This window comes from Canis aureus, chromosome 7 (genome assembly GCF_053574225.1).
Source record: "Canis aureus isolate CA01 chromosome 7, VMU_Caureus_v.1.0, whole genome shotgun sequence".
NCBI classification, from domain to species: domain Eukaryota; kingdom Metazoa; phylum Chordata; class Mammalia; order Carnivora; family Canidae; genus Canis; species Canis aureus.
The window spans coordinates 61,592,209-61,614,692 of NC_135617.1; the positions used below are offsets into that span (position 1 = coordinate 61,592,209).

The window sequence follows — 22,484 nt, forward strand, 5'->3', positions numbered from 1 at the left end:
TCCTGTCTTCTGTACTGGGGCCATAAATGAGCTTCAAAAAGCCACCAGCCGAATGATCAGCCTCTGAATAATCAAGTCTGCAGAACTAAAAATACGCGGTTGCATTATAATGCAGATGTACTGATAAATTAAAGGGAAAATAATTGAGCCTACTGTTGTTTACTGATGCATTGTCCCGACCAGAAGTTACATAGGAAATAAATGAAATGATTTCACCCGAGGTGGCTCAGGGCCTGTAGTTTAGTTGTTTAGAATATGAGACTAAGGAGGCCAAAAATCCTGCTTTGAGCCCCACGTGGGGATTATTACAGCATCTTGACTAGTTACCCAGACTTGACTCCTACTCCTGGCCTCAGATGGCCTGCCAAGCCCTTACCAGCTGTCTCTCCCTATAGCTCTGTGGTCAACATGATATGGTGTAATTCATCTCCATTGTGGAAGAAACTGCTCAAGGCATATACCTCCTACCGAGGGTGTCAAGAGTCCCATTTTGATGTAAATATAAGAGTGCATTTCCCATTTGTTATTATGTGTCCTGGGTAAATAGATGGTTTTTGTTCTTATCTATTAGCTTGATTTGGGCTTATTTGAAATAATTAATTCAGTAAGTATTATTGAATCCTAACGATGTGCAGACACCAGTCTAGGCAAACTTTCCATAGAAGGCCAGAGAATAAATATATTTAGCTTTGGGGGCCATATCTCTATCCTCCGTACTAAGAACTCAGTCCTGCTGCTGTAGCATAAAAGCAGCCATAGACAACATGTAATTGGATGCATGGATGTGTTCCAATCAAACTTTATTTACGAAACCAGGTGGTGGGATTTGGCAGCAGGCCAGCATGGACCCCTGGTCTGACCCCTTCCACCTCTTTATTAAAGTTAGCACCATGAACAAAACAGACATGATCATGACCCTCGGGGAGCTTTCATTTTTGCTGGGGATAATTCTTTGCTACTGTTAGTAGCATTGCTTTGAAACCACACCTGTTATAAATAGTTGACAAGTAGCTTTTGGGGGGCCAAGGAAACCTAAGTAACTTTACTGAAGAAAGGTCCTAGTGAACAGGCAGTTCTATTTATATTACCTTCTCTGTCTGAGGGTACTGTGTGTACTTAATTTGGCGAGTAGATACTATTTTTGAATTGCTGGGTTTTTTTTTTTCACTGAACATAATTTCACATGCATATTTCTATGCATTGGCCTGGATTGTATAATTGTAGTGGCTACATAGTATTTCTCGCTGAGTTAAGGCATGTCCAGTTGCAGTAAAAACCCTTTCAAAGTTGAAAAGCATCTGGTTTCTGCAGAACCTCCACTGGTGAGAAGTGGTGACTTGGGGGAACCGTGGGAGTGTGGGATGTGGCTGATGTCCTCATGCCACCCTGCTAGGTGACACTCAGCACCTCTTAGCCAGGGACCAGACAGGTAAGTGTGTTGTCAGGGTAAACATTTAAATGACAAAGAGTGGGATGATCTTTTACTCAAGCACTGCTCTCCCCACTGCAGGGAAAGCATTTGTGAGCTGTGCTTGGTTGGAATATGTAGAGTTTTGTGGGGGCAGGTGGGGAGGAAAAGCAATCCCCTGCAGAGAAGATAAAAAGTACAAGGGGCAGGGTTGGTGGCAGGTGTGTGGAAAGGGCATGGGTTCTGGGGCCAGACTGACCTTGATTTGCTTCTGACTTTAGACTTTGCCACTTACGTCCTGTGGCTGGGCACTTCTTAGCCTCTCTGAGCCTCTGTTTTCTTCGGTATAAAATGGGGCTATAATATCCATTCAATAGCGGGGCGCCTGGGTGGCTCAGTCGGTTGAGGATCTGATTCTTGGTTTTGGCTCAGGTCAGGATCTCAGGTTTGGGAGATCAAACCCCACATCAGACTCCTGGCCCAGTGGAGAGATTACTTGTGATTCTCTCTCTCTCCCTCTCCCCCTCCCACCGCCCATGGGCTCTCTCTAAAATAAATAAATCTTTAGAAGAAATAGTAATATCCATTCCCTAGAGATAGTGAGGATCAGATGAGCCCGCAGTAAGCATGTAACACAGTTCTTGGTTTGTAAGCAGCTGTGTAAAATGATCCCTATTATTGTTTGGTGTGAAGCAAGTGGCCCAGGTTAGGTCTGCGATTCACAGCAGTAGTTGTTATTTTACTGTTACCATTAATTGAGGAGGCTCCAGGAATTACCCTGGACTGAGACTGGACTTCCCCTCTCTTCCCTACCATCTCATCACTGCTACCCCCACCTGCTTGATAACTCAGCTGGGGAGGTCAGACCCAGACTCATGAGCCCAGGGCTTGTTTTTTTTTTTTTTTTTTAAGATTTTATTTATTTATTCATGACAGAGAGGCAGAGACACAGGCAGAGGGAGAGAGAGAGAAGCAGGCTCCATGCAGAGAGCCCGACGTGGGACTCGATCCCGGGTCTTCAGGATCACACCCCAGGCCGAAGGCGGTGCCAAACTGCTGGGCCACCGGGGCTGCCCGAGCCCCGGGTTTTAATAAAATCAAGTTGAGCCTGACGAATAACTGGATCGTCTCATTTACTCAGCTATTCATGCATTCATTCATTCATCCGACACATACACAGAGGCCCGACTTTGTTGTACAGCATGCAGTGGTGAGGAAAGCAGGCATGGCGATGGGCTTTAATCAAATAATCCTACAAATGTTTAATTATAGACTGTATTAAGAGCAGTGAAAGAAAAGTACAGGGCTTTAGGTTGGAAAGGGATCTTTTCTCTCTTTTTACAAGAAGCTTAATTTCATTAGTAATCAGGGAATACAACTCACAATGAGATTCCATTTTACCCCCATTGGATCATCAAACAGGAAGCAGCTGTGTAGTAGTAAGCACGCATCGGGGAGAATATAGAGCCCAGTGACCTGATGCACTGCTGGTAGGAGCATGAACTGAGGCAACCATTTTTGGAAAAATAGTTTGGTATTGTCTTGTACAGTTGTGTGTGCATACTATGTGCCTGGGCATATCTACTCCCAGGTATACAGAATCATGAGAAACTCATTCACAGGGGCATGGGGAGATGTGTATCTAGAGTGTTCCTTGGAAATCAGAACAGGAGACCCACCAGAAGAGACTCTCAATCATAGGAAACAAACTGAGGGTTGCTGGAGGGGAGCGGGGTGGGAGGATGGGGTAACTGGGTGATGGGGATTAAAGAGGGCATGTGATGAGATGAGCATTGGGTGCTATACAAGATTGGTGAATCACTGACTTCTGCCTCTGAAACTAATAATGCACTGCATGTTAATTAATTGAATTTAAATAATTAAATAATACTAAAAAAAAGAATGTTCCTAGGAGCTCTGTTGATATGAGCAAAAAACTGGAAACTTAAAAGCTCATCAGCTGGAGAATGAGTCTGTAGTCACATGATGGTCCTTCTGCAGTAGTGACATAAGTATGCAGCATCAACGTGATAGGAGTGAATCTTAGTAATCTGAGGTTGGAATTAAAAGGAGACCCTGAACAGCCCCTACAGCATAATACCTTTTGAATAAATTTTATAAGTCAACAAAACTTTAAAATACGTTGTTTTGGGATGCAGATGTATCTGATAAAATAATAGATGGAGGGGTGGTGGAGTTTCCCGAAGGTTTCTTGGAGAGAGGGGAAGCTCTCTTTAATGTGTTTGCCAATCACTCACTGAAGTGCAGTGAGGAGGTGGGGAGCTTACTGTTTGAAAGCATAGGAGCCTTTTTTTGGGTTATTGCTTTGGAAACTTAAAAAAAATTTTTTTAAACCCAAATTACAAAACATTACCTATCGGAGTAGTCGACACGGGTGCATTTATTTTTATTACCATGATTGCCTTTTTTTGATGACCACAAATGCAGATAGGATATGGGAAACTGTGGCTATATGTGATATCTGCCGTTTCCTGCCTGCGCAAGTGGTGCTGGCGGATCTCAGCTCTGTGTTTGCAGCCAGCTGTGAGATTCCTTGTCGCAGGGCCCCCTTCACAATGAAGGGACAGATGTGGCTGGGTGATGAGGCCTTGTCGGTTCGGTTCCAGGTTTAGCTGGCAGAGCTAGTTCAGAGATGAGTAAGAAGGGAGCACTTTCTGATTGTAGATTCAGGCTCACATATGCATATTGAAACTCTTCCTCACTTTCGCTTTTCTCATTGATGGGCCTTGAGGCATCTTCATCTCATCTGTGCCGGGAGAGAGGAGGAGGTCGAGGGAGCCCCATTTTGTATGAAAGTACCAGGGAGGACTTGGGGATGCGCAGGGAGAAACCCAAGATGTGTTCCTTTGGGGATGAATAGCTCATCTGGTGGGAAGGTTTGCAAGGATGCTCCCATCAGGCTGCCTGACCTGAGGTGACATAGAAGCCACCAGGGGCATAGGGCGCCTACTAACTGAGCATGTCCCTCCTGGGCAGGAGGGATTAAAGGGGAAAGCTTGCAGAGGAAAGAAGGAGTCCAGAGGAGGCGATGTGGATAAAGGGGGATGGGGAAGCCAGACCACTACAGTGAACAGTGAAGAGAATAGGGAGTAAGTACTTCAGGTGCCCGAAAGGTGAACAGGTGGAGCAGAGTTGTTCTGTGTGGTTCCAGAAAGTAAAGCTAGATAGTGGTGGAAGCTCAGAAGGAGATATTTGGTCTTAGTAGAAGTCGGGATTTTTCAAACTGCCATCTGCAGTCCATTAGTGGGTTGTCCTATTGATTCAGTGATGAAGACTAGCAATTCACAAAGATGAAATAGAATAGAAAGGAAAGATTAGAACAGGAAGACAAATTTTCAGTGGATCGGATGTGTATGGGTCAGTGTTGTTTCTTAAAAATATTTGTACAGTTTTATATATTTGTATGAGGGATCCCTGGGTGGCGCAGCGGTTTAGCGCCTGCCTTTGGCCCAGGGCGCGATCCTGGAGACCCGGGATCGAATCCCACGTCGGGCTCCCGGTGCATGGAGCCTGCTTCTCCCTCTGCCTATGTCTCTGCCTCTCTCTCTCTTTCTCTCTGTGACTATCATAAATAAATAAAAAATTAAAAAAAATTTAAAAAAAATATATTTGTATGATATATAGATACTTTATATACTGAGTCATGATAGAAAGCGTGATTTCTTTATGGGTAAGTAGAGAAAGTTTGAAAACCTTTGTTACAATCTACAATTTAATAATAGTCCTTCCTGTTTATTGAGCACTCACACTGTACTAGGCACTTTGCTAAGTGCTTTATGTACATTTTCTCACTTAAGTCTCTGGACAACTTTTCAAAATAAAGATTTTATTTATTTAAGAGAGAGTGAGAGCACAAACAGGGAGAGGGGCAGAGGGAGAGGGAGAAGCAGACTCTCTGCTGAACAGGGAGTGCCACATGGGGCTCCATCCCAGGGTCCTGGGGTCGTGACTGGAGCCGAAGGCAGATGCTTAACCCACTGAGCTACCCAGGCACCCCTCAGGATAACTTTTTCAAGCAGATATTACCATTCTCATCTTAAAGATGACAAACTAAAGTTCAGACTTTCCTAGAGTCCTGTAGTATATAAGAGGCAGAGTCTGGAATTGAACTAAACTTCCAGCCTTTTTTTTTTTTAAGAGTTATTTTATTTTCTTATTTTCTTATTGTCTTTTTTTTTAAAGATTTATTTATTTATTTATTTATTTAAAGAGGCAGAGACACAGGCAGAGGGAGAAGCAGGCTCCATGCAGGGAGCCCAACTTGATACCAGTTCTCCAGGACCACACCCTGGGCTGAAGGCGGCGCTAAACCGCTGAGCCACCCGGGTGCCCAAACTTGTGGCCTTTTATAAGCCTGCGCATGTAATGACTACTGCAGGAAGAAGCATTGATGGAGCTTTCCCAAAGCTTGGAAAAAAAGCTGGAAAGTGGGAAGTATTTGAGCAGAGACTGGATGGCACCTGACGGGGACAGTGGAGATATGGGGATTGGATTGGGTAATTACTATGGATCCCTGATTATTCCTCCAACATTATATGGTGTAGCCCAGAATGCAACCTGTACCTCTCTAAGGCCAGTTCTAACTCTTGAGTTTCTTTGATTTTTAATTGGAATGTGACTTAGTTAATTAACATAGGTATAGACTTGTTTACAGGTGGGATTTTCTTTTAACAAGTTTTCTGTAATGAATGTACATTTATTTTATGATTTTAGAAAGTTAGGAAACGTAAAATGTTTTCTGGTTTTGTGTAACAAGCACACGTCAACTTTATAATTTAAAAAAGTCATTAAAAAGAAAATAATACTGCAATGCAACAAAAACTTTAAGAATTCTTCCTGGCAAGTTTGTGAAGATAACTGGCAGCAGGCCATTCCTCCTCTAATGTGGCCTGGAGAAGCTCTGTGTGGACCGTGGGAGGGGACTGATGGACAGATTTTTTTGTGAACTGCAGCTTCTTCTTCTTTTAAAGATTTATGTATTTATTCATGAGAGACACAGGGAAAGGCAGAGACCTAGGCAGAGGGAGAAGCAGGCTCCCTGCAGTGAGCCCGATGTGGGACTCGATCCCAGGACCCTGGGATCATGACCTGAGTCAAAGGTAGACGCTCAACTGCAGAGCCACCTGGGTGCCCTGTGAACTGCAGCTTCTTGTCAGTTGGCTATACCAGCCCATCCTCCCTGCACAAAATAGGATGACGCAGGGACTATGGCTTGGGGAAAGCCCCTGTTCCCTCCTGACTGCAAAGTGAAGCTTCCACTGATTTTATTTAAAGCTGGAAAAGATACTAGAAGTCATCTCCACTAACCTCCTCATTTTACAGAAGAGAAAAAAACTAAGTCCTGAAGAGGGGATATGACTTTGCTTTGCCCTCTACCCATCCCATGGAGGGCAGAATGGGACCAGCTTTCAGATAGGTTAAATTACGTTGCTTCCCCAAGAGAAAAGGGGTCTAAAGGTTGGTTGAGGTTGGGGGGAATAATAAGCAAAGAAGCGGTGAACTTCAAATTCTGATTTCGTGGGAGAATTTCAAAGCAGAGGTGAGAAGAGTGGGATTTAGTTGAAAGAACTTTGATCTGGAAATTGAGGGACCCAGGTTCTGCTTCCAGCTTTAAAACTCTGTAATCTTTGGTGAGTCACTTGCTAATGGCCATTGGAGGATATTAATGCTTCTTGCTCACGTATTGCTTAATCAACTCAACTCCTGTCGAGAGTACTACAGCAGAGCAGAACAAGTCCTCAGGCTTATTTTCTTCTAGAGTCAATGGGTAGTCTTCACGGAGCTGTCATTAACCATCTTCTGTAGACTTTAGGCCACAAGTATAGGAAACTCTCCAGCTTGGTAGGTGCCAGCCATCGGGGAACTTAAAGTACAGTTGCTACATGACCATGGAGAACTATATCTCCTCTTTGACCAACTCAAGTTCAGAGCTTTTTGTTTTCTGAATCCCCATAGTGCTGAGTAGGGGATTCTATATACTTTAAATGTCTGGTTCATTGAACTGGTGTGTGTGTGTGTGTGTGTGTGTGTGTGTGTGTGTATTTTGTGGGTCAGATGGAGGTAGGGTCCAGGTCTACCTTGAACAGTTTCTGTTATTGTTGCTCTGTTGATCGACCAGTTACCTCATCTCCAAGTGATACAGCCATGCATCTTGAAACCCAGGCCATCTGATTTAAGAATTGAGCTGTGTCAAGGAGCTCTGGAGTTTGTGATGGGATTGCTTTGAAGTGGGTCACTTGGTGCCTAAGTAGGTGACCTCAGGGGAGGGGATGCAACGGGAGTGTTGGGGTGTAGCAGTACCTTCTTCCAGGCTTCCAAATTACCCAAGGAGATGGGGACAGTAAAGAAATCGCTAAAATCGTGGTGGATTGTGATCTGTTTCCAGAATCTTCTCAGAGGATTGTAAGAGAGCTGATAAATTTCTCTTACATGACCCATCTGGAATAGGAGATTCTCACTGGTTAGATGGTTTTTCCTTGACCTGGGATGTAATGCAAATGTAGTCCGTTAGCCTGACTGTTGGCCTCAGCTGGGAGGAAAGGCAATTGTCACAGTTTGTTTTACTCTCTGTTATCAAGGCTAATAATATGAGCTTTAAGGCTTTATGACTTGATTAGTGGCATCAGCACTTGAAAGAGCTGGCTTAGGGCTGCTGTGGAAGGTTACAGGGAGAGTAATTAGGTGGTAGTTGTGAAATGGGGGGTAGTTTCCATTTACTAATGGCTTTGAGGAAGCCTTGCCTGGCACTGAACCCTCATGGTGAATTTTTCTTTTTCTTGTTTACTTTTTTTTTAAGATGAATTTTTCAAAAAGAAAATGAATTAGTTTGTTTGGGTGCTCTGCCGTAGACCCCAGGTGACTCTCAGCTTTCTCTCCACCTGTGGTTAATGCCCATGACTTGCTGCCTGGGAACCCACTAGAGCCTCAGTTTCACCTATTCCCTTGCTCCTCAAGGCATGGTCCCTGGATCAGTGGTGTCTAGGATCCCTGGGGAGCTCCTTAGATTTAAATGGAGAAACCACACTTACAGAGTCAGGGTCTGCATTTTTAACCAGGTTCTCAGTGGTCTGGGTGTACTTTAACATTTGGGAGGCACTGGGCTTGCACAGACGCCCCTCGAGATTAGAGATTTGTGGCAATGTGGTTTTTATTGTGTAGTGTAATAAACTCTTTAAACCCTAGCACCTCAGTATGATTAGCCTGGTGTCTTTAATTAGAACCTGGATTTGTGTGTCTGTGTCCATTGTCACTTGTGGCATCAGCACAGGGTTGTGGTTTACACCTCCTGTGCCCCTACCCCCCTCAGCTCACCAAGTTCTTGGCACAGCTAGTCATTTCTTTGAATGCAAGTCTGGCATCACAGAATGTGGGAGGGATGACCCAAACACCACTTTCTTCCTGTTACTCCCCTGCACAGGAGCCCGTGGTACCTCCATCGCCTGCAGTGACATAACCAAACCTCTTGCTGGGGTTCCTACACCATGGGCCCCACCAAGGGGCCTACACATCTGCCCCTTTCCCTAGCCAGGCAGCCTCTCATCATATACCATCAGGTGCACTGGGCTGATCCTCCTTGAGCCTGGCTTTGGGCCCCTTTTTGAAGTGTCTTTCCATAGCCTTCCTGGTAGTCTAGTGATTTCTCTGTTCTCTGCACTCTTGGTTTGCTCTGCTGCACTATTTTGGACTTGGTTATTTTGGGGCTGCTTATGGAGGCTTTGTTGTTACTTGTGGGGCTGGCCTTAACCCCTGACTCAGATAACATACTTTTATTAGAGTGCAGGATCCTTGTATGCCAGGTGTCCCAGACATCTGGCAGGTGCCTGATGAATGAATACCTGTGGGTTCCTTGATGCTGTCCATCAGGAGGCTGAGGATTTAGTATGGGTGGGTAAGCTGGGCTGCTGCCTTCACAGATGGGGTAGGGATTGGTGAAGGCTCTGAAAAGAAGCCTAGAAGGGATTGGAAGGGACTCCACTGAGGGGAGGTAAGAATTGGGCCCCTTGTCTACAGTCCTTCCCTGATGGTACTGGAGGTAGAGAATGAGTGCTGTCATGTTTCTGGTTTATTGCAAACCTGTCTTTTTTCGCATGAGTCTGGCAGTGAGGAATGATGGTGTGCTAAGAAGGGGCGAGGAGGACAGGTGCAAGTAATAGGAACCAGGTCACTTGGGTGTTGTCCTGATAAGGTTTGGGGTGGAGGCTATATTTCCTTCTTACAGGGATGCTGGTAGGACCTTTTTCTGTGTTTAGAAATAGTTTATGGAATATGAGCGTATGTATTCTTAACACACATACACACACACACACTCACTCCAAACTGAAACCAGAACAGAATAAAATTTAAACAGCTCACTTACCATAGAAGAAATTGAGAAAGTTATCAAAGAGCTGTTCCTTAAAATAGTCATAGACCAGATGGGTTTCACAGGTGAAGTTTTTCAAATATTGAAGGTGAAGGTGATTCTAATACCATTTAAGTTCTACAGCAATGAGAGAAGGAATGCTTACATTCTTCTTGTGAACCTTGTGTAATGAAATGTGGCGAAAGAACAATATATTGACACGCAACTACCAAGGGATCTCAGTTTTGAATTATCAGTGCAAAATTCAAATACCAATTAGCAAACAATCTAAGCAGCTCACTGAAAGAACTGCATAGGCCTGTGGGTTTCAGAACAGGAATGCAAGGATAGGTTAATTTTAGGATTTCTATTAATAAAATTCACAGTATTCAAGGGTCTAAGATGCTGAAAAGGTTTATGAAAAATTAAGCATCTCTTTCTAATAAAAACTCATAATGTAGGAATAATTAAATATCTCCTGATCACGAGAAAATATATCTTTGTCAAGCTGGTAGCCAAATTTTGCTTAGCATTGACATGGTGGGTAGTAGATGCATTCCCAATAAAATCATGATTAAACATCATAATTATATAACCTTGTTTTGCAAGGATAAGCTGATATAATTAGATAGGAGAGAGAAATATGAGGTATAAAAACTACGAGAAGTGGGTAAGACTAAGAAACAGAATTTGTTAAGGTAGTTGAGTGCATAGTTTATGCACAAAAATCAGTAGCTATCCCATATAAACAATGTCTCAACCAGAAAATATGGAAGCAAATATTCCATTTATGTAAGCAACAAAAGAGATAAGCTATCTTGTTATAAGCTTCAAAAATTATATCTATATGTAATTTCAGTGCTATACAGGGACATAAAATACACAGACAGGTAACATAATCCTGGCTAGAAAGAGTTAGTGTTAAAAAAAATTACTTCTATATATTTAAAAGGTGATCACAATAAAAATTACCAGTAGGATTATTTTGGTAGTATAAAATCTGATTCTAATTTCATAAAAAATTAACCTGCATGAAAATATGACAAGGAAAAAGAGAAGGATCTAGCTGTAACAGATATTAGACATTTTCAAAGCTGCAATAATTAAGATAACCTGGTACTAACTAAACTGAACAGATGATGGGACAGAGTAGAAAGCCCCAAGATAAATAGGGGTGTGATTTGTGATAAAGGCAGCACTTCAGGTTTAGAGGGGAATGATAATATCTTCACGACTAGATAACCGTCTATGGCAGGGGGAGGTGCAGAAAGTAGGATCCCTACGTTTTGCCTTAGATCAAGATAAGTCTGTCAAAGATAGGTGAAAGATTTAAATAAAGAACGAAAGTATAAAAGCACTAAAATAATCTTTCTACAGACTTGGAGTAGAGAGACCTTCCTTAAGTTTTACATGAATCCCAGACGACATGTAAAATTGATAAAGCTGACAACAGGAAAATGAGAATTTTAGAATGAGGAGACCATCATAAAAGTCAGAAGTTAGGTGGGGCCCCTGAGTGGCCCAGTCAGTTGAGCATCTGCCTCCTGGTTTCAGGTCAGGTCATGATTTCTTCATGGGTTGTGGGACTGAGCCCCCTTATTTGTCTCCACCCTCAGCAGGAAGTCTGCTTGAAGATTCTCTCCCTCTGCCCCTCCCCTCACATGTGCTCTCTCTCTCTCTCAAATAAAATGAATCTCAAAAAAAAAAAAAAAAGGGTAGGTGATAGTTCTCTGAGAGAACAATATTTGCAAGATATATGATAAAAAGAGCTAATTTTCTTAATATACGAAGAGCTCTTAGAAATAAAGAAGGATTGCCGACTTAATTGAATGGGCAAGGACAGGAACAGAAATTTATAGGAAAAGAAGAGTAAGTGACTCTTAATAGATGCACAAATTTTTCCAATAAAACATGCAGATCAGAACTACGGTAAAATGACATTTTCAGTCTATCAGATTGGGAAAGATGAGAGCGTTTGAGAATATATTGAGTTTGTGAGGGTGTGAAAGGAAAGGTACGTTAGTACATCCTTGGTGGGAGCAAATGGATACAATGGCTTTGGAAGGCAATTTGCAGTGTTTATCTAAAAGTTTTTTTTTAATTTTTTTATTTATTTATGATAGTCACAGAGAGAGAGAGAGAGAGGCAGAGACATAGGCAGAGGGAGAAGCAGGCTCCATGCACTGGGAGCCTGACGTGGGATTCGATCCCGGGTCTCCAGAATTGCTCCCTGGGCCAAAGGCGGGCGCCAAACCGCTGCGCCACCCAGGGATCCCCTGCAGTGTTTATCTAAATTATAAATGCCTACACTCAACTCAGGACCCAATGGCTTCATTCCTAGGCATCTGCTCCAGAGAGACATTCACATACATGTGCAGTGTTCATGGAATATTGTAGTAGTGGGAGACTGGAGACAGCAAGGTGAACGTCCATAAGTAAGATGGATAAATAAGTATTTATGTATTTAGCGACAGCTTAATAAAACTTGGGCTGTTCAGACCCCGAGGGAGGCCAGTAAATCAACGTAGTGGGTTGTGAGGCAGCTCGAAACTAGGGAGAATCAGGAGAGCCTTGTACACAGTGACAGCCAATATTTGGTGAGACTGTTGTTTCAATTTTGCATGTTCACCAACTGTGAACTGAGTCACAATGTAAAGTAGATTTCGTACTGTGGAACTCAGTCCAGAAAGTTGGAAAAACACCACAGGAGTGGTTATTTGGAATAGATGAGGTTGATAATCAATCTTGTGATAAGAGTAGACCTCAGAAATGTAATATTGAGTGCCAAGAGCAAGTTGCAGGTTGATATATATATATGTATATATATATATTTATTATATAAATAATATAAACTATATTTATTATTTATATTATTTATACAATATTATATTATTTATGCTAAATAATATAAATTATTATATAAATATATATTTATATATATTTATATATATTTATTATTTATTTTTTAAAAAATATTTTATTTATTTATTCTTGAGAGACACAGAGAGAGAGAGAGAGGCAGAGGGAGAAGCAGGCTCCATGCAGGGAGCCCAACGCGGGACTCGATCCTGGTACTCCAGGATCACACCCTGGACCAAAGGCAGGTGCTAAACCACTGAGCCACCCAGGGATTCCCCAAATAAAATCTTAAATAAATAAATAAGTAAGTAAGTAAATAAATAAATAAATAAATAAATAAATAAATAAATAAATAAATAAAACAGGCCCGAGGCATGTGCACCCGGCTCCTGTCAGGTGCGCGCTGAGGACTGGAGTCCTCTTTGAAAGGACTTTAAGTCAGCTTTAAGTTGCATGCTTTAATTTGTCAAAAGGAAAGTATGAATGCTTTAGCTGTTTACTTGAATGTTAAAAAATGTTTACACATTGCGGAAAGATTTTCCAACGAAGCCATTGAGCACAGGCGCTTTTTCCTTGGTTGTTTCTGCCTTTTTGTGACCCATTATTGGTTCCTGATCTGTCTACTTGTCTTTCCTTTTGCTTTAACTTGGATATCTTATACATTTTTTGGCATCATCTTACCCTTTTCGTTTATTAGCTTAAGATTGCCTGAAATCCTTAAGGAGTGTATCAGTGTCTCATTTATTGGGTTGTATTTCTTTTCTGACTTTTCCAATTCATTTTGAAATTACTTGTGCCCATGGTTTAGAACTTCAGTTCTTGGGATGCCTGGGTGACTCAGCGGTTAAGCGTCTGCCTTCAGCCCAGGGCGTGATCCTGGAGTCCTGGGATCCTTGCAGGGAGCCTGCTTCTCACTCTGTCTGTATCTCTGCCTCTCTCTTTGTGTCTCTCATGAATAAATGAATAAAATCTTAAAAAAAAAAAAAAAGAATTTCAATTCTTTTTTTTTTAAGATTCTATTTTTCAGTAATCTCTACACCCAACATGAGGCTCAAACTCACAACCCCAAGATCAAGAGTCACTTGCTCTACCAATGGAGCCAGCAGGCCACCCCTCATTAGTTTTTCTAAGAGCTAACTTTTGGCTTTTGTTCTCTTCCTGGACATTTGCTCACGTTCTTTTTTTTTTTTAAGATTTTATTTATTTATTCATGAGAAACACAGAGAGAGAGAGAGAGAGGCAGAGACACAGGCAGAGGGAGAAGCAGGCTCCATGCAAGGAGCCCGACGTGGGACTCGATCCTGGGTCTCCAGGATCATGTCCTGGACTGAAGGCTGCGCCAAACTGCTGAGCCACCAGGGCTGCCCATTTGCTCACATTCTTATGCGTTCATTCTGTTTTCACTTTTCTTCTATCCTTTATTTTTTTTCTCCCGTGAGTTTCTGTCAACACAAGTACGGCATTGCTTCTGAAGCTTTAAGTTGCACACGAATCACCAGGGGTCTGAGGCCTTCATTAAATGCAGATTCTGATCCAGCAGGTGGGGAGTGCAGCCCCCAGATCCTACATTTCTAACCAGCTCCAGGTGGAGCGGATGGCCCAGGAGCAAAAAAGGAGAGGAAATGGCACCTGTTCCTCTCTGACCTTTGGACACTAAATCTCCCAAGTGAGTGGTATTCAGTGAACCTGTCAAGTGTCTAAAGATGATGCTTCTAACTATTGTGATAAAATTCATACTGCTCTCCTTTGAAGTAGTGAAGTTAGGATACCCTGCCTCCCCAAAAAACTTTCTCTGGCTTCATTAGTGACCACATTTTCCAGGTGGTCTTAGACTGTGAAAGATACAGAATTTCTTTAGCCACACTTGGTTGGTGAGCTGGATGCCTTAACTCAGCACTACTGTCTAGCCTCTACTGGTTCAGCTGACTTTTTAGGTACATTTGGATCAGTTGTTCTGAACCTTTGTGGTGGCCTGTGAACCTCTTTGGGAATGTGATGGAAGCTCTAGACTTCTCCAAAAATATGCCCACCCTCATTCATGCCCACTGAAACCCTCAATTCTTTGGCTTCTATGGGCTTCAAGTGTCCTGAAGCCTATGTGTAGATCATAAGACCCCTGATTTAAATGCTGCTGCTGAGGTGAGAAATCCCCAAATGAGGAACAGAACCCACAGTACCTGCAGAAGACATCTGGTCCAGCCCAGTTCACTTGACAAATAAAGAAACCAAAGGCCATGATTTTCAGGTGTTTATTCAGTCGGATTCTCTGTGTTCCATGAGCTCCCATTCTAAACACTTGCCTGTGGCAGTGGAGGGCCTGCTTGGCTTGATACTGGTTCCCTTTGCAGCCTCTGGAGCTGAAAGGAGCATGCCCACCCAGACCCAGCCTGCATCATCTCAGGAGAGGACAGCCCCACGGGTTATTTCCTGCAGCTCAGCCCTGCCCTTAGCTCTTAGAGTCACGTCTGGTCTGAGGAAGCGGAGACTCAGATCCCTTCCGGCCAGGATTCTGGGCTCAGACACGGTTCTGGCTCCAACATGGCAGGGCCTCCTGCCTTGTTCCTGTGTTCCGTTTCCTTTTCTGAGTCTCAGTTCTTCTAAGAGGCTTCTGTGTTGGTTCCTGTTCTGCTCACATGCCTGATATATCTGGGTCCTGTGCTGGGACCGAGACCCTGCGCTCGCCCTTTGCTGGAGATGGCAAGGTGTGATTGGGAAGACAGCCTAAATCCCAACTCATCCATTTACTGGCTGCATGACTCTGGTAGATTGCATAACCCACCTGGCCTCGGTTTCTTTATGTGTGTGACCGGAGCTATTGTGTATACGCCACAGGGTGGTTGGAAAGATGGTTGGGTAAGGTCTCTGGTACCTGGATGTGTGTTGATAATCAATAATTAACATGACTAGTCCTACTCCCAGGTGTCAGAATCTTGCCTCATCCCGCCAGCTGGGGCTTTGGTAAGCTTTTCACAGATGTCCTAATGCCTGTGTTGTGGAGGGTCACTGTTTGGGCTCCCCCTGTCACAGTGCTTTGCCCTTTTGTAGAGACTTGTTCATAACCTCATCTTGGCTCACCTAAGCCCACCCTCTAGCTGGAGATCTCCAGGATCTCCTTTGACAGGAGGCCCACACAACAGACAACAGCTTCTCTGTGTGCGTGTGGAATTGGGCCGGCTTGTCCGTGTCCTGTTGATCCCAAGAAGGATTTTACACATCAGTTTCATTTAAAAATACAGCTGCAAAAAATCATCAGTGAAATAAACAAATAGATGAATGACCTAACTACTCCGGGAAATATTTATTGAGCAACTCTCATCCACTAGTCATGGTGCTTAGCACCAGTGATACACCCATGTTTCTGTCCTCAGGGCAGTGATGGAACTCTGAAGTGGGGCGGTTAGGTGGACATCTGATTGTATTACAGTCCCTGCAGTGAATGTGGTAATGGTGGGAGAGGAGGCCTTCGTCCCCCGAGGAAGGAGCTGGGACCCCTACTTCTTGGAACAGGTGACATTGGAACTGCTTCTTGGAGGTTGATAACTCAATATCCTTGCCTATTAATTTTTCCAGATGAATTTTCTTATTTTTTATTATTTTAAAAAGATATTTATTCATGAGAGACACACATAGAGAGGCAGAGACATAAGCAGAGGGAGTAGCAGGCTCCCTGTGGAGAGCCTGATGCGGGACTTGATCCCAGAACTCTGGGATCATACCCTGAGCCAAAGGCAGACGCTCAACCACTGAGCCACTCAGGCGTCCCTACAGATGAATTTTTAAAAAGATTTATATATTTATTTGAGAGAGAGAGAGAGAGAGAGAGAGAGTATGTGGGAGGGAGAGACCGTCCCAAGCTCAGCATGGCATCTGATGCAGGGCCAGATCCTGTGACTCTGACATCACGACCTGAGCCAAAACCAGGAGTCGGACACTCAACTGACTGTACCACCCAGGTACCCCTTTCCAGATAAATTTTATAGCCACTTAGGTTCTTCGAAAATGAGTCTTGAAAAATTACCAAGTAGGGCTCATCCCAGGAATATATGCATGGTTTAACACAGAGAGACTACTATTAATAGAAATAAGCCATAAAAATCAGAACATCCAATATTTACCACAATGCCTGGAATATAATCAATGCTCAACAAATATTCAGTGAATGAGTGAATTAGGTCTTAGTAGATGCAGAAAAATACATAATTATAGATGCATTATAAAGCATCATAAAACTAAAAATAGAATTGTTGGGGGATTTACTCCTAGATATGATAAGGAACCTGCTTGTATATAATCATGTACCAAGTCTTCCAGGCAGATACCAAGTGGAGAGATGCTAGAAGCATGCCCTGAAAAACAGGAACTAAACCAGAATGTCCCTTATCGCTACTTTTATTTAACATAGTTTAACAGATGCTTGTCATAACAATATAGGAACAAAAAGAAACTAGAGGGATTGGTATAGGGAAGGAAGAGATAAAAATATCACTGTTTGCAAATGACACAATTTCTATTCAAAGAAAATTACAAAATCCGACATGGCTGTTTCTGATCAGAAGTTTGAAGTACCGAAAAGTAAGTTATCCCAAGGTTTCTGCCTCAATCTCATGCCCCAGTAGTTAAAATCCCAGTGAAATACTTCCTAAAGCATGCATGACAATCATAATAGCAATAATCAAGAAAAATTGGTGGGTAAGCATACCAAAATCTCTTCTGAAAATCTTTTAGCAGCGGGCTCCTTTTGGCAAACGGGGCAGGCAAGCAGTGGTTATAAAAACTGTACAGTATTACAGAAAAATGGGAGATTGGTGCAAGAAAAGGGATCTAAAGAAATGGAAGACATTCATACATGGCAAATTTGGAAAAATGAGCAGTAGTGAAGGACATAATTTTAGAGTGGCTTTGGGAACCACCTGGTAGCAACACAGAGAAGGCAAACTCAGAGGTATGTCTCATCATAGGTTATAAAATCTCGACATACTAAGAATGCAGATTGATTGATTTAAAAGATTTTATTTATTCTTGAGAGACACAGAGAGAGGGGCAAAGGGAGACGCAGGCTCCCTGCGAGGATCCTGATGCAAGATTCAATCCTGGGACCCCAGGATCTCAACCTGAGCCAAAGGTAGACACGTTCAACCACTGAGCCACACAGGCATCCCGAACACAGTTTTAAAAACTCCTCAAAACTTAGAGGAAGCAGATGGAATATTTACCCCGTTGTGGAGAGCTAATGTGTTTGTGAAAATTCCCTGCAAATAATCATTGATGAAACGGGATGCGATCAATGATGCAGGAAGGAGACCTGTGAAGTAACAGTGATGCTCGTGCCCCCAGTCATTTCATGGTGGGCTTTGTGGCCTGTGCATGCTCTGTGTGACTCAGTACAGTGGGGTGTTTTTTCTTTTTCAAAAAGTAAAAATAACAAGGATAGAAATTGTGCTAAAGGAGAGGGTAAGAGAAGAGGGAAGCTGGTGCCATAAACTGATGGGTAAGAACTTGTGAAAAAAAATTAAATTAGAAAAAAAAAGAGCTGCTGTCCAAGGGATACACAGAAATGGCCAAGATTTTTAAGGCAGATATTCAGACTGTTGGTAATATAACTGGGTCGTTTCATATGAAGCCCACATTATACCCCGAGATGTGGAGTGTTTAGCTTCCTTGATGCAAAAGGTATGTGAATTCAAACAGGCCCAGTCAGTTTATAAAAATTTGGAGCAAATAGATGAGATGCTGAGGCCTGTGGGAAAGAACACAGGGTGCCCGAAAGGTAGAGCTATTTTTCTGGACATCAAGATGACTCGGCTCCAGCAGCACTGCTGTGGTTCATGCCTGGGGACCAGTATTTTTACTTCTGGGAATAAATGCCACAGAAATAATCCCAGAGGGGCCGAAAACCAACTTGTCCACAGATGGGAGAAAATTGGAAATAATCCAAATGTCGGTAATTAGGGGATGGTTAAGTAAACTCTGGGATGGCCATCCAGTGGAATTACCCACGTGTGGCTGCACGGAGTAAAGTTATGTGGAACAGGGAGAGCATGGCATAGCTTACCTGTGCTGATGGCAACTCAGGAAAAATCAGTGTACACTTATTGATAAGGATCTGGGAAAGTGCAGAATGTATTTGATGTGTTTTTTTGATCAGGCTTTTTTTTTTTTTTTTCCTTCCCCCTGTAAAATTGTTGATATGCAATGCAGCTTTTTAAAAGAAGAAAGGAGGGGGAAAATTCTGGTAGTAAAAAGAGGAAACGTGGGCACCGTGTTGTGGTGGAGAGGCAGCAATGGGCAAGGCGTCCACATGGGCTGGATTTGAGTCACTGCGTTGCCATGTGGTTTGGGGCTAGTCGTATATCTTTCCAGCCCCCTTGTCTCCACCCAGAAGGAGGTAACGGTGACACCCACAAATTAGATCCTAGTTGCTCTTGGCTCTTGCGAGTGCTCTTTTTCATTAACAGCTTTGCAAAGTGCTGGGAGCCCTTGCCTACTCTCCCTCCTTTTGTCCCCAACTCTGCAGAATGTCCCTTCTAGTGTGGCAGCAGAGGGAGGGAGGCAGACAGATGACACCCCCAAACAAGACAGCCAGCAGAGCCATTGAAATACTCCCGGAAAGGCCCTGGTAGCCCCAGGAAACCTTAAACAGAGATACAGCCCCTTCCGTTTTGGAAGGGGAGATGTGGCCCAAGAGGAAAAGACAGGGACTTAGAATCCTCTGGTGAGCAGGTACAGATTTATTGTGCAGTTGAATCTTTTTAGAAGCCTGGCCTGTGGACAAGGCAGGAAGGGGCAGAGATCAGTGTCTTTGAGACACTGAGGGGCCTGACTAATAAATTCTAGTATTAGACTCCACTACTTGGGAGCTGGATGTCCTTGAATTTCTTAACCTGACCCCCCTACCCCCCATTTCCTCATTGTGAAATAAGGGTAACCTCTCTGTCTCCCTCGTTGGTTGTGAGAATGACTTGGGATTTCTGAGTTTTCAGTTATTATTGGTCAAGGTATTCCCCGAATGTGTGCCCCAAAAGGCCCCATGCTGCCTCCCATAGGAATACGTAGCCATCTGATTGATGGTCCCTGCCTTTGGGGAGCTTGTACAGCCTAGAGAGGATGCTGGCATACATTTCTACAAAGGGGCCAAAGTCATGAGAAGGCAACAAGCTGGTGTTTTAGGATCTTTTGGGATGAGGGAAATTGGGGCTATTCAGGCCAAAGGGCTAGTGACTAATCAAGAGACAGAGTGTGGGGATGCTGGAGAGGGGGTGGTATTTTCCAGGGGAGGTTCCAGAAGGCCTGAGATGGATTTATGCAACCCTAGGGGATTTACTGAGCATATCCGTGTCTGTTACCTCACATGAGCCTAACAGCGTGTGAGGTGAGAGGACCCAGGATCTCTGAGCTCCTTCCTGGGCTGACACGAGCCCAAGGACAGTCCGCTTGCTTCCTCTCCTCTGTGTTCCTTCATCTGTGCCACATGCCCCCCCTAAGAAGTGGAGCAGTGGGCACCGACCAGCAAGAGTGCAGCTTCTCCCTCTGAGGAGAAGAGGATGAAAAGCAGGGAATTTCTGAGGTGGAGAAGATGGAGGGTGAGGGTCGTGAGGGGGGCGTCTGACCAATTTAGGGAGGTGGTGATAGGGATGTGGGGCCTGGAGTCACTCACCTTAGGGGTCAGCCCCAGCTTTACAACTGCCAGGCTGTGTGACTGTGACCGAGTTAATTGACTTCTCTGAGCCTCTGTCCCTCCCTCCATAAAATAGGGATAACCATTTAGAGTTAACTCTGCAAAGTGTTTGTGCAAAGTGCAAGTCCTCTGCATGACGGCTGCTGACATGATTATGTTGTGATCACCATGGACTCGATGTGGCGTTTGTTTCTGTGTCATCGACTCTCCGGCCTGGGGGATCACTAACACTTTTTTACTTTCCTGGGGCAGATGGATGCTCCTCTCTTTCTGCCCTCCTTTCTCTGTCCCTCTTTCTTTCTCTCTGTCCCCATCTTTGATTTAAAAACAACTGAGCTTTATTAAGCACCTTCCACAAGTCAGGCATTTTGTTCTGTAACCTTGCATTTAAATCCTCCCAGCAACCTCCCTGGAGGTGGGATTAATCACTCTTGTTTTCCAGATACTGAAGCCGAGACTCCAAGGGTCTCATGGGAGGGGAGTCCAAGCTGTCTCCATCCTTCGGGACAGGCAGTGGGCACTGCGTGCTGGGGTTAGTGGCTCAGGGTCCCTGCCCCGCTTAGTTGGCGAGCTGGGACCCAGCTGGGCCGTCTTTCCCTTCCTCACTGTAAAACATGGAGTCAAGGTGCTTAACCCCTCAGTGTCTCATGCTGCTATCTGGAAAGCTCTGGAAAGCTCTGGAAAGCAGCGGTGATAATAGCATCAATCGACAGCATTACTGTGAAGATTAAGGAAGATGATACCCAAAGCTTTGGAGCACAGCCCGAAGTGGTGGTGGCCCTTAAGGGAGTCTGCAGCCTCAGGCCCTATCCCGCCCCATGGGAAAGGCGGGCAGCCGGAGAATGGGTATATTAGCCTTGGCTGAACACTTCAGTGACCCTCTGAATCTCCCTGTTTGTGCCCTCAGGCAAGAGGAGTTCTCACAAGTGTGAACTTAGCTCCACTCTCTGTGGATACAAAGAACACTCAGTGTGAGAGTTTCCTAGTGAGAGAAAGCAGGCCGTCCCATGGTGTGGACTTCTTGGGACCTTTGACTCTGCGTGGCTTAGCTGGGACAGGAAGGAGGAATTAGCTGAGAGAACAGCGGTTGGAGGGTAGGATCGAGGGGTGGGAGGAGAGTATCTTGGCGGCAAGGAGGACAGGAGGACAGGGAAATGAGTTTGGGTGGGGCTCCTGCCTGAGTACAGGCCCATGAATCAGACAGAGGCCTTCAGGCCTGGTGCAGTGGGGGCCAGAGGTCAGGTGTTCTGGGAGCTGTGCTTACCAGTTAGCCTCAGTTGTGTGAGTCAGGACCCCTGGATTGGGGTGGGGGCTGGTAAGGAAAGTGGGGAGGCGGTGCTCCCAGAGGAATGAAAACCTGTGAGGTGGTCACAGAGAAATCCAGGAGGTAGCATTGTGCTCCTGTGATAGAGCTGGAAAAAGTGGGAGTGGAGTGGATAGTTGGTGACTCCCTAGATGTGGAGGTGAGCAGGAAAGGCTAGAGGAAGCCCTAGTTTGAGGTGTGGGGTGGGTGTTTGGTAGCTAGTACCACCAACAACGGTAGGAAAGAACCCAACTGCAACACAGTGGACCAGATACCTTGGTTGGGTATGTTGAGTTGGAGAAATCTGTGAGGATGGCAGATGGAGAAATCTGATCAGAAGAAACATCCTGGCTGAAGTCAGATGTCCTCTGCAAGTATCTTCTGGCGCTTGAAACCATAGGTATGGCCAAGACCAGCAGGCAACATGTGGACGGCAAAAGCACTGAAGGTCACTAGCAGGCATAGGACTGGAGTCCCCAGCTCTGAAGGGTGTAAGCTCCAGGCTGGTTTTTATAAGACACCCCACTGAATGTACCCCCAACTCCAAACTCCTTATCCCAATACATAAATCCTGTCCAGAGCAGGCCTTGTGTTAGTTGGGTGACCTCAAACAAGAGAAAAATGTTCTCTCACAATTCTGGAGGCTGGAAGTTGGAAATCAAGGTGTCAGTGGGGTTGGTTCTCTCCAGAGGCTTGGAAGGAGAATTTGTCTCCTGCCTGTCTTTTGGTGGCTGCCGGCAATGCTAGGCGTTCCTTGGCTTTTAGACGCGTCCCTCCAATCTCTGCCTTCATTGTCGTATGACCTTCTCCCCGTGTGTGTCTCTGTGTCTGTTTTCTCTCTTCCTGAGGGCATTGGTGGGATTAAGCTGAGTATGAC

The 22,484-nt window shown here is 44.3% G+C and overlaps 1 protein-coding gene across 23 annotated transcripts in view; it reads left to right on the top strand.

The window, feature by feature from the left end:
* TRERF1 (transcriptional regulating factor 1) overlaps positions 1 to 22,484 on the top strand; it is a 207,938-nt gene that overhangs the window by 23,687 nt on the left and 161,767 nt on the right. The window contains exon 1 of one of the 23 annotated variants that reach the window (XM_077904000.1): positions 1,208 to 1,429. The exons of the other annotated variants lie outside the window; for them this stretch is intronic. The gene's annotated coding sequence lies outside the window, so the exon portion shown is untranslated. Of the gene's footprint in view, positions 1 to 1,207; positions 1,430 to 22,484 lie in introns of those variants that run through there. 23 annotated transcript variants of the gene reach the window in all.